The sequence below is a fragment of the Rutidosis leptorrhynchoides genome, chromosome 10 (genome assembly GCF_046630445.1).
Source record: "Rutidosis leptorrhynchoides isolate AG116_Rl617_1_P2 chromosome 10, CSIRO_AGI_Rlap_v1, whole genome shotgun sequence".
NCBI classification, from domain to species: Eukaryota; Viridiplantae; Streptophyta; class Magnoliopsida; order Asterales; family Asteraceae; genus Rutidosis; species Rutidosis leptorrhynchoides.
Genome location: NC_092342.1, coordinates 142,621,253 through 142,636,376, shown reverse-complemented (window position 1 = coordinate 142,636,376; position 15,124 = coordinate 142,621,253).

Genomic DNA, 15,124 nt, shown 5'->3' with positions numbered 1-15,124 from the left:
TTCGTTGCATTAATACACAACCGAGACCTTGCTTTGATGCGTCACAATAAATCACAAAATCATCATTCCCTTCAGGTAATGACAATATAGGTGCCGTAGTTAGCTTTTTCTTCAATAACTGAAACGCTTTCTCTTGTTCATCATTCCATTCAAATTTCTTCCCTTTATGCGTTAATGCAGTCAAGGGTTTTGCTATTCTGGAAAAGTCTTGGATGAACCTTCTGTAGTAACCAGCTAGTCCTAAAAACTGGCGTATGTGTTTCGGTGTTTTCGGGGTTTCCCACTTTTCAACAGTTTCTATCTTTGCCGGATCCACCTTAATACCTTCTTTGTTCACTATGTGACCGAGGAATTGAACTTCTTCCAACCAAAATGCACACTTTGAAAACTTAGCGTACAATTCTTCCTTCCTCAATACTTCTAACACCTTTCTCAAATGTTCACCGTGTTCTTGGTCATTCTTTGAGTAAATAAGTATGTCATCAATGAAAACAATGACAAACTTGTCAAGGTATGGTCCACACACTCGGTTCATAAGGTCCATGAACACAGCTGGTGCATTAGTTAAACCAAACGGCATGACCATAAACTCGTAATGACCGTAACGTGTTCTGAAAGCAGTCTTTGGAATATCATCTTCTTTCACCCGCATTTGATGATACCCAGAACGTAAGTCAATCTTTGAATAAACAGACGAGCCTTGTAGTTGATCAAATAAGTCATCGATTCTCGGTAGTGGGTAGCGGTTCTTGATGGTAAGTTTATTCAACTCTCGGTAGTCGATACACAACCTGAATGTACCATCTTTCTTCTTGACAAACAAAACAGGAGCTCCCCACGGTGATGTGCTTGGTCGAATGAAACCACGCTCTAAAAGTTCTTGTAATTGGCTTTGTAGTTCTTTCATCTCGCTGGGTGCGAGTCTGTAAGGAGCACGAGCTATTGGTGCAGCTCCTGGTACAAGATCTATTTGAAATTCAACGGATCGATGTGGGGGTAATCCCGGTAATTCTTTCGGAAATACATCAGGAAATTCTTTTGCGACGGGAACATCATTGATGCTCTTTTCTTCAGTTTGTACTTTCTCGACGTGTGCTAGAACAGCATAGCAACCTTTTCTTATTAGTTTTTGTGCCTTCAAATTACTAATAAGATGTAGCTTCGTGTTGCCCTTTTCTCCGTACACCATTAAGGGTTTTCCTTTTTCTCGTATAATGCGAATTGCATTTTTGTAACAAACGATCTCCGCTTTCACTTCTTTCAACCAGTCCATACCGATTATCACATCAAAACTCCCTAACTCTACTGGTATCAAATCAATCTTAAATGTTTCGCTAACCAGTTTAATTTCTCGATTCCGACATATATTATCTGCTGAAATTAATTTACCATTTGCTAATTCGAGTAAAAATTTACTATCCAAAGGCGTCAATGGACAACTTAATTTAGCACAAAAATCTCTACTCATATAGCTTCTATCCGCACCCGAATCAAATAAAACGTAAGCAGATTTATTGTCAATAAGAAACGTACCCGTAACAAGCTCCGGGTCTTCCTGTGCCTCTGCCGCATTAATATTGAAAACTCTTCCACGGCCTTGTCCATTCGTGTTCTCCTGGTTCGGGCAATTTCTAATAATGTGGCCCGGTTTTCCACATTTATAACAAACTACATTGGCATAACTTGCTCCGACACTACTTGCTCCGCCATTACTCGTTCCGACACCATTTGTTCCTTTCGTTCTATTAACCCCTGGTCCGTAGACCTCACACTTCGCCGCGCTATGACCATTTCTTTTACACTTGTTGCAAAATTTGGTGCAGAACCCCGAGTGATTCTTTTCACACCTTTGGCATAGCTGCTTCTGATTGTTGTTGTTGTTGCGGTTATTACTGTTGTTGGGATGATTGTTGTAGTTGCTGTTGTTGTTGTTGTTGTTGGGCCGTTTGTTGTAGTTGCGATTGATGTTGCGATTGTTGGGATAATTGTTGCGATTATTGTTGTAATTGCTGTTGTTGTTTTATTGGTGATTCTTATCACCGTTTTCCTCCCACTTTCTTTTGACTTGCTTCACATTGGCCTCTTCAGCAGTCTGTTCTTTAATTCTTTCTTCAATTTGGTTCACTAGTTTGTGAGCCATTCTACATGCCTGTTGTATGGAGGCGGGCTCGTGTGAACTTATATCTTCTTGGATTCTTTCCGGTAATCCTTTCACAAACGCGTCGATCTTCTCTTCCTCATCTTCGAATGCTCCCGGACACAATAGGCACAATTCTGTGAATCGTCTTTCGTACGTGGTAATATCAAATCCTTGGGTTCGTAACCCTCTAAGTTCTGTCTTGAGCTTATTGACCTCGGTTCTGGGACGGTACTTCTCGTTCATCAAGTGCTTGAATGCTGACCACGGTAGTGCGTACGCATCGTCTTGTCCCACATGCTCTAGATAGGTATTCCACCATGTTAACGCAGAACCTGTGAAGGTATGCGTAGCGTACTTTACTTTGTCCTCTTCAGTACACTTACTTATGGCAAACACCGATTCGACCTTCTCGGTCCACCGTTTCAATCCGATCGGTCCTTCGGTTCCATCAAATTCCAAAGGTTTGCAGGCAGTGAATTCTTTGTAGGTGCATCCTACACGATTTCCTGTACTGCTAGATCCAAGGTTATTGTTGGTATGTAGCGCAGCCTGTACTGCGGCTATGTTTGAAGCTAGAAAAGTACGGAATTCCTCTTCATTCATATTCACTGTGTGTCGAGTAGTCGGTGCCATTTCCTTCAAAATAGTTAAATGGAACAAGTTAATCATACAGAATATTAAGAGTAGTTAATAGTATTTCGTAGCATAATATGAACTCATTTATAAAAGCTTTTTCTTCATATTAGCGTTTTATAAGTTTAAATTCGGGTAGTACCTACCCGTTAAGTTCATACTTAGTAGCTAATATACAATTCAACTACTACAATTCTATATGAAAAACTGATTATAATAATATTTCGCGTTCAAACTTTTATACAATATTTTACAAACTTACAATACCGCTTATTTTACATAAAGCATGAAATATAGCACACAATAACTTTGATACAAGATAGTTGTGAAGACAATTCTAGCTAGTACACAAGTCGTTCAGCAAAGGCAATAAAGACACGTAATTCATACGTCCAGAAACAAGTAATGCATTCTGGTTTTACTAGGACTACTTCCCATCCTTGGTCTTGTGCAACATAACCGTTATGGCCGTTGATAAGACAGCGTGTTGTAACGTCATCAAAGGGACGAGGGTTACGTAATGTCCAACAGTCCCGTAATAATCTAAAAACCTCATTTCTTACCCCAATTACCGACTCCGTCACTTGTGGAAACGTTTTGTTTAATAGTTGTAGCCCGATGTTCTTGTTCTCACTTTGGTGAGAAGCGAACATTACTAATCCGTAAGCATAACATGCTTCTTTATGTTGCATGTTAGCCGCTTTTTCTAAATCACGAAGTCCAATATTCGGATATATTGAGTCAAAATAATTTCTTAACCCGTTGCGTAAAATAGCATTTGGGTTCCCCGCAATATATGCGTCAAAGTAAACACATCGTAACTTATGGGTTTCCCAATGTGATATCCCCCATCTTTCAAACGAAAGTCTCTTATAAACCAAGACATTCTTGGAACGTTCTTCGAATGTCTTACAAACTGATCTCGCCTTAAATAGTTGTGCCGAGGAATTCTGGCCGACTCTAGACAAGATTTCATCAATCATGTCTCCGGGTAGGTCTCTTAAAATATTGGGTTGTCTATCCATTTTGTGTTTTTAAACTGTAAAATAGACAAGAGTTAGTTTCATAAAAAAATACTTATTAATACAAGCAATTTTTACATATATCATAAAGCATAAGAACACTATATTACATATATTACACCACACGAATACAACTATCTTATTCCGACTCGCTCGTTTCTTCTTCTTCGGTTTTGGTTCGTTTTGCCAAGTTTCTAGGGATATATGATGTTCCCCTAATACGAGCCGTCGTTGTCCACATTGGTTTACAAAAACCTGGTGGTTTAGAGGTTCCCGGGTCATTGTTACAACTTAAGGACTTCGGGCGTTGACGATACATATAAAGTTCATCGGGGTTGGAATTAGATTTCTCTATTTTTATGCCCTTTCCCTTATTATTTTCTTTTGCCTTTTTAAATTCAGTTGGGGTAATTTCTATAACATCATCGGAATTCTCGTCGGAATTCGATTCATCGGAGAATTGGTAATCCTCCCAATATTTTGCCTCCTTGGCGGAAACACCATTGACCATAATTAACTTTGGTCGGTTGGTTGAGGATTTTCTTTTACTTAACCGTTTTATTATTTCCCCCACCGGTTCTATTTCTTCATCCGGTTCCGATTCTTCTTCCGGTTCCGATTCTTCTTCCGGTTCCGACTCTTCTTCCGGTTCCTCTTCGGGAACTTGTGAATCAGTCCACGAATCATTCCAATTTACATTTGACTCTTCATTATTATTAGGTGAGTCAATGGGACTTGTTCTAGAGGTAGACATCTATCACATAATATCAAACGCGTTAAGAGATTAATATATCACATAATATTCACATGTTAAAAATATATAGTTTCCAACAAAATTTGTTAAGCAATCATTTTTCAAGTAAACACGGTCGAAGTCCAGACTCACTAATGCATCCTAACAAACTCGATAAGACACACTAATGAAAAATTCTGGTTCTCTAAGACCAACGCTCTGATACCAACTGAAATGTCCCGTTCTTATTGATTAAAAACGTTCCATATTAATTGATTTCGTTGCGAGGTTTTGACCTCTATATGAGACGTTTTTCAAAGACTGCATTCATTTTTAAAACAAACCATAACCTTTATTTCATAAATAAAGGTTTAAAAAGCTTTACGTAGATTATCAAATAATGATAATCTAAAATATCCTGTTTACACACGACCATTACATAATGGTTTACAATACAAATATGTTACATCGAAATCAGTTTCTTGAATGCAGTTTTTACACAATATCATACAAACATGGACTCCAAATCTTGTCCTTATTTTAGTATGCAACAGCGGAAGCTCTTAATATTCACCTGAGAATAAACATGCTTTAAACGTCAACAAAAATGTTGGTGAGTTATAGGTTTAACCTATATATATCAAATCGTAACAATAGACCACAAGATTTCATATTTCAATACACATCCCATACATAGAGATAAAAATCATTCATATGGTGAACACCTGGTAACCGACAATAACAAGATGCATATATAAGAATATCCCCATCATTCCGGGACACCCTTCGGATATGATATAAATATCGAAGTACTAAAGCATCCGGTACTTTGGATGGGGTTTGTTAGGCCCAATAGATCTATCTTTAGGATTCGCGTCAATTAGGGTGTCTGTTCCCTAATTCTTAGATTACCAGACTTAATAAAAAGGGGCATATTCGATTTCGATAATTCAACCATAGAATGTAGTTTCACGTACTTGTGTCTATTTTGTAAATCATTTATAAAACCTGCATGTATTCTCATCCCAAAAATATTAGATTTTAAAAGTGGGACTATAACTCACTTTCACAGATTTTTACTTCGTCGGGAAGTAAGACTTGGCCACTGGTTGATTCACGAACCTATAACAATATATACATATATATCAAAGTATGTTCAAAATATATTTACAACACTTTTAATATATTTTGATGTTTTAAGTTTATTAAGTCAGCTGTCCTCGTTAGTAACCTACAACTAGTTGTCCACAGTTAGATGTACAGAAATAAATCGATAAATATTATCTTGAATCAATCCACGACCCAGTGTATACGTATCTCAGTATTGATCACAACTCAAACTATATATATTTTGGAATCAACCTCAACCCTGTATAGCTAACTCCAACATTCACATATAGAGTGTCTATGGTTGTTCCGAAATATATATAGATGTGTCGACATGATAGGTCGAAACATTGTATACGTGTCTATGGTATCTCAAGATTACATAATATATAATACAAGTTGATTAAGTTATGGTTGGAATAGATTTGTTACCAATTTTCACGTAGCTAAAATGAGAAAAATTATCCAATCTTGTTTTACCCATAACTTTTTCATTTTAAATCCGTTTTGAGTGAATCAAATTGCTATGGTTTCATATTGAACTCTATTTTATGAATCTAAACAAAAAAAGTATAGGTTTCTAGTCGGAAAAATAAGTTACAAGTCGTTTTTGTAAAGGTAGTCATTTCAGTCGAAAGAACGACGTCTAGATGACCATTTTAGAAAACATACTTCCATTTTGAGTTTAACCATAATTTTTGGATATAGTTTCATGTTCATAATAAAAATCATTTTCTCAGAATAACAACTTTTAAATCAAAGTTTATCATAGTTTTTAATTAACTAACCCAAAACAGCCCGCGGTGTTACTACGACGGCGTAAATCCGGTTTTACGGTATTTTCGTGTTTCCAGGTTTTAAATCATTAAGTTAGCATATAATATAGATATAGAACATGTGTTTAGTTGATTTTAAAAGTCAAGTTAGAAGGATTAACTTTTGTTTGCGAACAAGTTTAGAATTAACTAAACTATGTTCTAGTGATTACAAGTTTAAACCTTCGAATAAGATAGCTTTATATGTATGAATCGAATGATGTTATGAACATCATTACTACCTTAAGTTCCTTGGATGAACCTACTGGAAAAGAGAAAAATGGATCTAGCTTCAATGGATCCTTGGATGGCTCAAAGTTCTTGAAGCAAAATCATGACACGAAAACAAGTTCAAGTAAGATCATCACTTGAAATAAGATTGTTATAGTTATAGAAATTGAACCAAAGTTTGAATATGATTATTACCTTGTATTAGAATGATAACCTACTGTAAGAAACAAAGATTTCTTGAGGTTGGATGATCACCTTACAAGATTGGAAGTGAGCTAGCAAACTTGAAAGTATTCTTGATTTTATGAAACTAGAACTTTTGGAATTTATGAAGAACACTTAGAACTTGAAGATAGAACTTGAGAGAGTTCAATTAGATGAAAAAAATTGAAGAATGAAAGTGTTTGTAGGTGTTTTTGGTCGTTGGTGTATGGATTAGATATAAAGGATATGTAATTTTGTTTTCATGTAAATAAGTCATGAATGATTACTCATATTTTTGTAATCTTATGAGATATTTCATGCTAGTTGCCAAATGATGGTTCCCACATGTGTTAGGTGACTCACATGGGCTGCTAAGAGCTGATAATTGGAGTGTATATACCAATAGTACATACATCTAAAAGCTGTGTATTGTACGAGTACGAATACGGGTGCATACGAGTAGAATTGTTGATGAAACTGAACGAGAATGTAATTGTAAGCATTTTTGTTAAGTAGAAGTATTTTGATAAGTGTATTGAAGTCTTTCAAAAGTGTATAAATACATATTAAAACACTACATGTATATACATTTTAACTGAGTCGTTAAGTCATCGTTAGTCGTTACATGTAAGTGTTGTTTTGAAACCTTTAGGTTAACGATCTTGTGAAATGTTGTTAACCCAATGTTTATAATATCAAATGAGATTTTAAATTATTATATTATCATGATATTATCATGTATGAATATCTATTAATATGATATATATACATTAAATGTCTTTACAACGATAATCGTTACATATATGTCTCGTTTAAAAATCATTAAGTTAGTAGTCTTGTTTTTACATATGTAGTTCATTGTTAATATACTTAATGATATGTTTAATTATCATAGTATCATGTTAACTATATATATATATCCATATATATGTCATCATATAGTTTTTACAAGTTTTAACGTTCGTGAATCACCGATCAACTTGGGTGGTCAATTGTCTATATGAAACATATTTCAATTAATCAATTCTTAACAAGTTTGATTGCTTAACATATTGGAAACATTTAATCATGTAAATATCAATCTCAATTAATATATATAAACATGGAAAAGTTCGGGTCACTACACCATTGAAGCTAGATCTATTTTTCTCTTTTCCAGTAGGTTTATCCAAGGAACTTAAGGTAGTAATGATGTTCATAACATCATTCAATTTATACATATAAAGCTATCTTATTCGAAGGTTTAAACTTGTAATCACTAGAACATAGTTTAGTTAATTCTAAACTTGTTCGCAAACAAAAGTTAATCCTTCTAACTTGACTTTTAAAATCAACTAAACACATGTTCTATATCTATATGATATGCTAACTTAATGATTTAAAACCTGGAAACACGAAAAACACCGTAAAACCGGATTTACGCCGTCGTAGTAACACCGCGGGCTGTTTTGGGTTAGTTAATTAAAAACTATGATAAACTTTGATTTAAAAGTTGTTATTCTGAGAAAATGATTTTTATTATGAACATGAAACTATATCCAAAAATTATGGTTAAACTCAAAGTGGAAGTATGTTTTCTAAAATGGTCATCTAGACGTCGTTCTTTCGACTGAAATGACTACCTTTACAAAAACGACTTGTAACTTATTTTTCCGACTATAAACCTATACTTTTTCTGTTTAGATTCATAAAATAGAGTTCAATATGAAACCATAGCAATTTGATTCACTCAAAACGGATTTAAAATGAAGAAGTTATGGGTAAAACAAGATTGGATAATTTTTCTCATTTTAGCTGCGTGAAAATTGGTAACAAATCTATTCCAACCATAACTTAATCAACTTGTATTGTATATTATGTAATCTTGAGATACCATAGACACGTATACAATGTTTCGACCTATCATGTCGACACATCTATATATATTTCGCAACAACCATAGACACTCTATATGTGAATGTTGGAGTTAGCTATACAGGGTTGAGGTTGATTCCAAAATATATATAGTTTGAGTTGTGATCAATACTGAGATACGTATACACTGGGTCGTGGATTGATTCAAGATAATATTTATCGATTTATTTCTGTACATCTAGCTGTGGACAACTAGTTGTAGGTTATTAACGAGGACAGCTGACTTAATAAACTTAAAACATCAAAATATATTAAAAGTGTTGTAAATATATTTTGAACATACTTTGATATACATGTATATATTGTTATAGGTTCGTGAATCAACCAGTGGCCAAGTCTTACTTCCCGACGAAGTAAAAATCTGTGAAAGTGAGTTATAGTCCCACTTTTAAAATCTAATATTTTTGGGATGAGAATACATGCAGGTTTTATAAATGATTTACAAAATAGACACAAGTACGTGAAACTACATTCTATGGTTGAATTATCGAAATCGAATATGCCCCTTTTTATTAATTCTGGTAATCTAAGAATTAGGGAACAGACACCCTAATTGACGCGAATCCTAAAGATAGATCTATTGGGCCTAACAAACCCCATCCAAAGTACCGGATGCTTTAGTACTTCGAAATTTATATCATATCCGAAGGGTGTCCCGGAATGATGGGGATATTCTTATATATGCATCTTGTTAATGTCGGTTACCAGGTGTTCACCATATGAATGATTTTTATCTCTATGTATGGGATGTGTATTGAAATATGAAATCTTGTGGTCTATTATTATGATTTGATATATATAGGTTAAACCTATAACTCACCAACATTTTTGTTGACGTTTTAAGCATGTTTATTCTCAGGTGATTATTAAGAGCTTCCGCTGTCGCATACTTAAATAAGGACGAGATTTGAAGTCCATGCTTGTATGATATTGTGTAAAAACTGCATTCAAGAAACTTATTTTGTTGTAACATATTTGTATTGTAAACCATTATGTAATGGTCGTGTGTAAACAGGATATTTTAGATTATCATTATTTGATAATCTACGTAAAGCTTTTTAAAACCTTTATCTATGAAATAAAGGTTATGGTTTGTTTTAAAAATGAATGCAGTCTTTGAAAAATGTCTCATATAGAGGTCAAAACCTCGCAACAAAATCAATTAATATGGAACGTTTTTAATCAATAAGAACGGGACATTTCATACTTCCCATCCTTGGTCTTGTGGAACATAACCGTTATGGCCGTTGATAAGACAGCGTGTTGTAACGTCGTCAAAGGGACGAGGGTTACGTAATGACCAACAGTCTCGTAATAACCTAAAAACCTCATTTCTTACCCCAATTACCGACTTCGTCACTTGTGGGAATGTTTTGTTTAATAGTTGTAGCCCGATGTTCTTTTTCTCACTTTGGTGAGAAGTGAACATTACTAACCCGTAAGCATTGCATGCTTCTTTATGTTGCATGTTAGCCGCTTTTTCTAAATCATGAAGTCCTATATTCGGATACATTGAGTCAAAATAATTTCTTAACCCGTTGCGTAAAATAGCATTTGGGTTCCCCGCAATATATGCGTCAAAGTAAACACATCGTAACTTATGGGTTTCCCAATGTGATATCCTCCATCTTTCAAACGAAAGTCTCTTATAAACCAAGACATTCTTGGAACGTTCTTCGAATGTCTTACAAACTGATTTCGCCGTAAATAGTTGTGCCGAAGAATTCTGACCGACTCTAGACAAGATTTAATCAATCATATCTCCGGGTAGGTCTCTTAAAATATTGGATTATCTATCCATTTTGTGTTTTTATACTATAAAATAGACAAGAGTTAGATTCATAAAAAAAATACTTATTAATACAAGCAATTTTTACATATATCATAAAGCATAAGCACACTATATTACATATATTACACCACACGAATACAACTATCTTATTCCGACTCGCTCGTTTCTTCTTCTTTGGTTTTGGTTCGTTTTGCCAAGTTTCTAGGGATATATGATGTTCCCTTAATACGAGCTGTCGTTTTCCACAACGGTTTAGAAAAACCTGGTGGTTTAGAGGTTCCCGGGTCATTGTTACAACTTAAGGGCTTCGGGGGTTGACGATACATATAAAGTTCATCGGGGTTGGAATTAGATTTCTCTATTTTTATGCCCTTTCCCTTATTATTTTCTTTTGCCTTTTTAAATTCAGTGGGGGTAATTTCTATAACATCATCGGAATTCTCGTCGGAATCCGATTCATCGGAGAATTGGTAATCCTCCCAATATTTTGCTTCCTTGGCGGAAACACCATTGACCATAATTAACCTTGGTCGGTTGGTTGAGGATTTTCTTTTACTTAACCGTTTTATTATTTCCCCCACCGGTTCTATTTCCTCCTCCGGTTCCTCCTCTTCCGGTTCTGATTCTTCTTCCGGTTCTTCTTCGGGAACTTGTGAATCAGTCCAATATATATTCGACTCTTCGTTATTATTAGGTGAGTCAATGGGATTTGTGCTAGAGGTAGACATCTATCACACAATATCAAACATGTTAAGAGATTAATATATCACATAATATATACATGTTAATAATATATAGTTTCCAACAAAAATGTTAAGCAATCATTTTTAAAGAAAACACGGTCGAAGTCCAGACTCACTAATGCATCCTAACAAACTCGATAAGACACACTAATACAAATTTTCTAGTTCTCTAAGACCAACGCTCGGATACCAACTGAAATGTCCCGTTCTTATTGATTAAAAACGTTCCATATCAATTGATTTTGTTGCGAGGTTTTGACCTCTATATGAGACGTTTTTCAAAGACTGCATTCATTTTTAAAACAAACCATAACCTTTATTTCATAAATAAAGGTTTAAAAAGCTTTACATAGATTATCAAATAATGATAATCTAAAATATCCTGTTTACACACGACCATTACATAATGGTTTACAATACAAATATGTTACATCAAAATCAGTTTCTTGAATGCAGTTTTTACACAATATCATACAAACATGGACTCCAAATCTTGTCCTTATTTTAGTATGCAACAGCGGAAGCTCTTAGTATTCACCTGAGAATAAACATGCTTTAAACGTCAATAAAAATGTTGGTGAGTTATAGGTTTAACCTATATATATCAAATCATAACAATAGACCACAAGATTTCATATTTCAATACACATCCCATACATAGAGATAAAAATCATTCATATGGTGAACACCTGGTAACCGACATTAACAAGATGCATATATAAGAATATCCCCATCATTCCGGGACACCCTTCGGATATGATATAAATTTCGAAGAACTAAAGCATCCGGTACTTTGGATGGGGTTTGTTAGGCCCAATAGATCTATCTTTAGGATTCGCGTCAATTAGGGTATCTGTTCCCTAATTCTTACATTACCAGACTTAATAAAAAGGGGCATATTCGATTTCGATAATTCAACCATAGAATGTAGTTTCACGTACTTGTGTCTATTTTGTAAATCATTTATAAAACCTGCATGTATTCTCATCCCAAAAATATTAGATTTTAAAAGTGGGACTATAACTCACTTTCACAGATTTTTACTTCGTCGGGAAGTAAGACTTGGCCACTGGTTGATTCACGAACCTATAACAATATATACATATATATCAAAGTATGTTCAAAATATATTTACAACACTTTTAATATATTTTGATGTTTTAAGTTTATTAAATCAGCTGTCCTCGTTAGTAACCTACAACTAGTTGTCCACAGTTAGATGTACAGAAATAAATTGATAAATATTATCTTGAATCAATCCACGACCCAGTGTATACGTATCTCAGTATTGATCACAACTCAAACTATATATATTTTGGAATCAACCTCAACCCTGTATAGTTAACTCCAACATTCACATATAGAGTGTCTATGGTTGTTCCGAAATATATATAGATGTGTCGACATGATAGGTCGAAACATTGTATACGTGTCTATGGTATCTCAAGATTACATAATATACAGTACAAGTTGATTAAGTTATGGTTGGAATAGATTTGTTACCAATTTTCACGTAGCTAAAATGAGAAAAATTATCCAATCTTATTTTACCCATAACTTCTTCATTTTAAATCCGTTTTGAGTGAATCAAATTGCTATGGTTTCATATTGAACTCTATTTTATGAATCTAAACAGAAAAATTATAGGTTTATACTCGGAAAAATAAGTTACAAGTCGTTTTTGTAAAGGTAGTCATTTCAGTCGAAAGAACGACGTCTAGATGACCATTTTAGAAAACATACTTCCACTTTGAGTTTAACCATAATTTTTGGATATAGTTTCATGTTCATAATAAAAATCATTTTCCCAGAATAACAACTTTTAAATCAAAGTTTATCATAGTTTTTAATTAACTAACCCAAAACAGTCCGCGGTGTTACTACGACGGCGTAAATCCGGTTTTACGGTGTTTTTCGTGTTTCCAGGTTTTAAATCATTAATTTAGCATATCATATAGATGTAGAACATGTGTTTAGTTGATTTTAAAAGTCAAGTTAGAAGGATTAACTTTTATTTGCGAACAAGTTTAGAATTAACTAAACTATGTTCTAGTGATTACAAGTTTAAACCTTCGAATAAGATAGCTTTATATGTATGAATCGAATGATGTTATAAACATCATTACTACCTCAAGTTCCTTGGATAAACCTACTGGAAATGAGAAAAATAGATCTAGCTTCAAAGGATCCTTGGATGGCTTGAAAGTTCTTGAAGCAGAATCATGACACGAAAACAATTTCAAGTAAGATTTCCACTCGAAATAAGATTGTTATAGTTATAGAAATTGAATTAAATTTTGAATATGATTATTACCTTGTATTAGAAAGATAACCTACTGTAAGTAACAAAGGTTTCTTGATCTTGGATGATTACTTGGAATGGATTTAGAAAACTTGGAAGTAAACTTGCAATCTTGGAAGTATTCTTGATTTTATGAAACTAGAACTTTTGGAATTTATGAAGAACACTTAGAACTTGAAGATAGAACTTGAGAGAGATCAATTAGATGAAGAAAATTGAAGAATGAAAGTGTTTGTAGGTGTTTTTGGTCGTTGGTGTATGGATTAGATATAAAGGATATGTAATTTTGTTTTCATGTAAATAAGTCATGAATGATTACTCATATTTTTGTAATTTTGTGAGATATTTCATGCTAGTTGCCAAATGATGGTTCCCACATGTGTTAGGTGACTCACATGGGCTGCTAAGAGCTGATCATTGGAGTGTATATACCAATAGTACATACATCTAAAAGCTGTGTATTGTACGAGTACGGATACGGGTGCATATGAGTAGAATTGTTGATGAAACTGAACGAGGATGTAATTGTAAGCATTTTTGTTAAGTAGAAGTATTTTGATAAGTGTCTTGAAGTCTTTCAAAAGTGTATGAATACATATTAAAAAACTACATGTATATACATTTTAACTGAGTCATTAAGTCATCGTTAGTCGTTACATGTAAATGTTGTTTTGAAACCTTTAGGTTAACGATCTTGTTGAATGTTGTTAACCCATTGTTTATTATAACAAATGAGATGTTAAATTGTTATATTATCATGATATTATGATATATAATATATCTTAGTATGATATATATACAGTTAAATGTCGTTACAATGATAATCGTTACATATATGTCTCGTTTCGAAATCATTAAGTTAGTAGTCTTATTTTTACATATGTATTTCATTGTTAATACACTTAATAATATATTTACTTATCATATAACATAATTAACCAAGTGTATCAATATCTTAATATGATTCATATGTACCTAGTAAGACGTTGTTATAACGATAATCATTATATATATCGTTTTCGAGTTTCTTAAATTAATAGTCTCATTTTTATGTATATAAATCATTGTTAAAATACCTAATGAGATACATACTTATAATAAAATCATGTTAACTATATATATAACCATATATATGTCATCGTATAGTTTTTACAATTTTTAACGTTCGTGAATCACCGATCAACTTGGGTGGTCAATTGTCTATATGAAACCTATTTCAATTAATCAAGTCTTAACAAGTTTGATTGCTTAACATGTTGGAAACACTTAATCATGTAAATAACAATTTCATTTAATATATATATAAACATGGAAAAGTTCGGGTCACTACAGTTGTGGTGGTTTTTGTTCAAGTAATTCACAAAAGTGGTGATTGACTAACAAAATAAGTGTGCATCATAGTTGTAGGTTGATAGTGATAAGATTATGGTGATCAATGTTTATCTAAGAGAAGAGTGGAGATGAGTAGCAGAGAAGAGACTAACATGG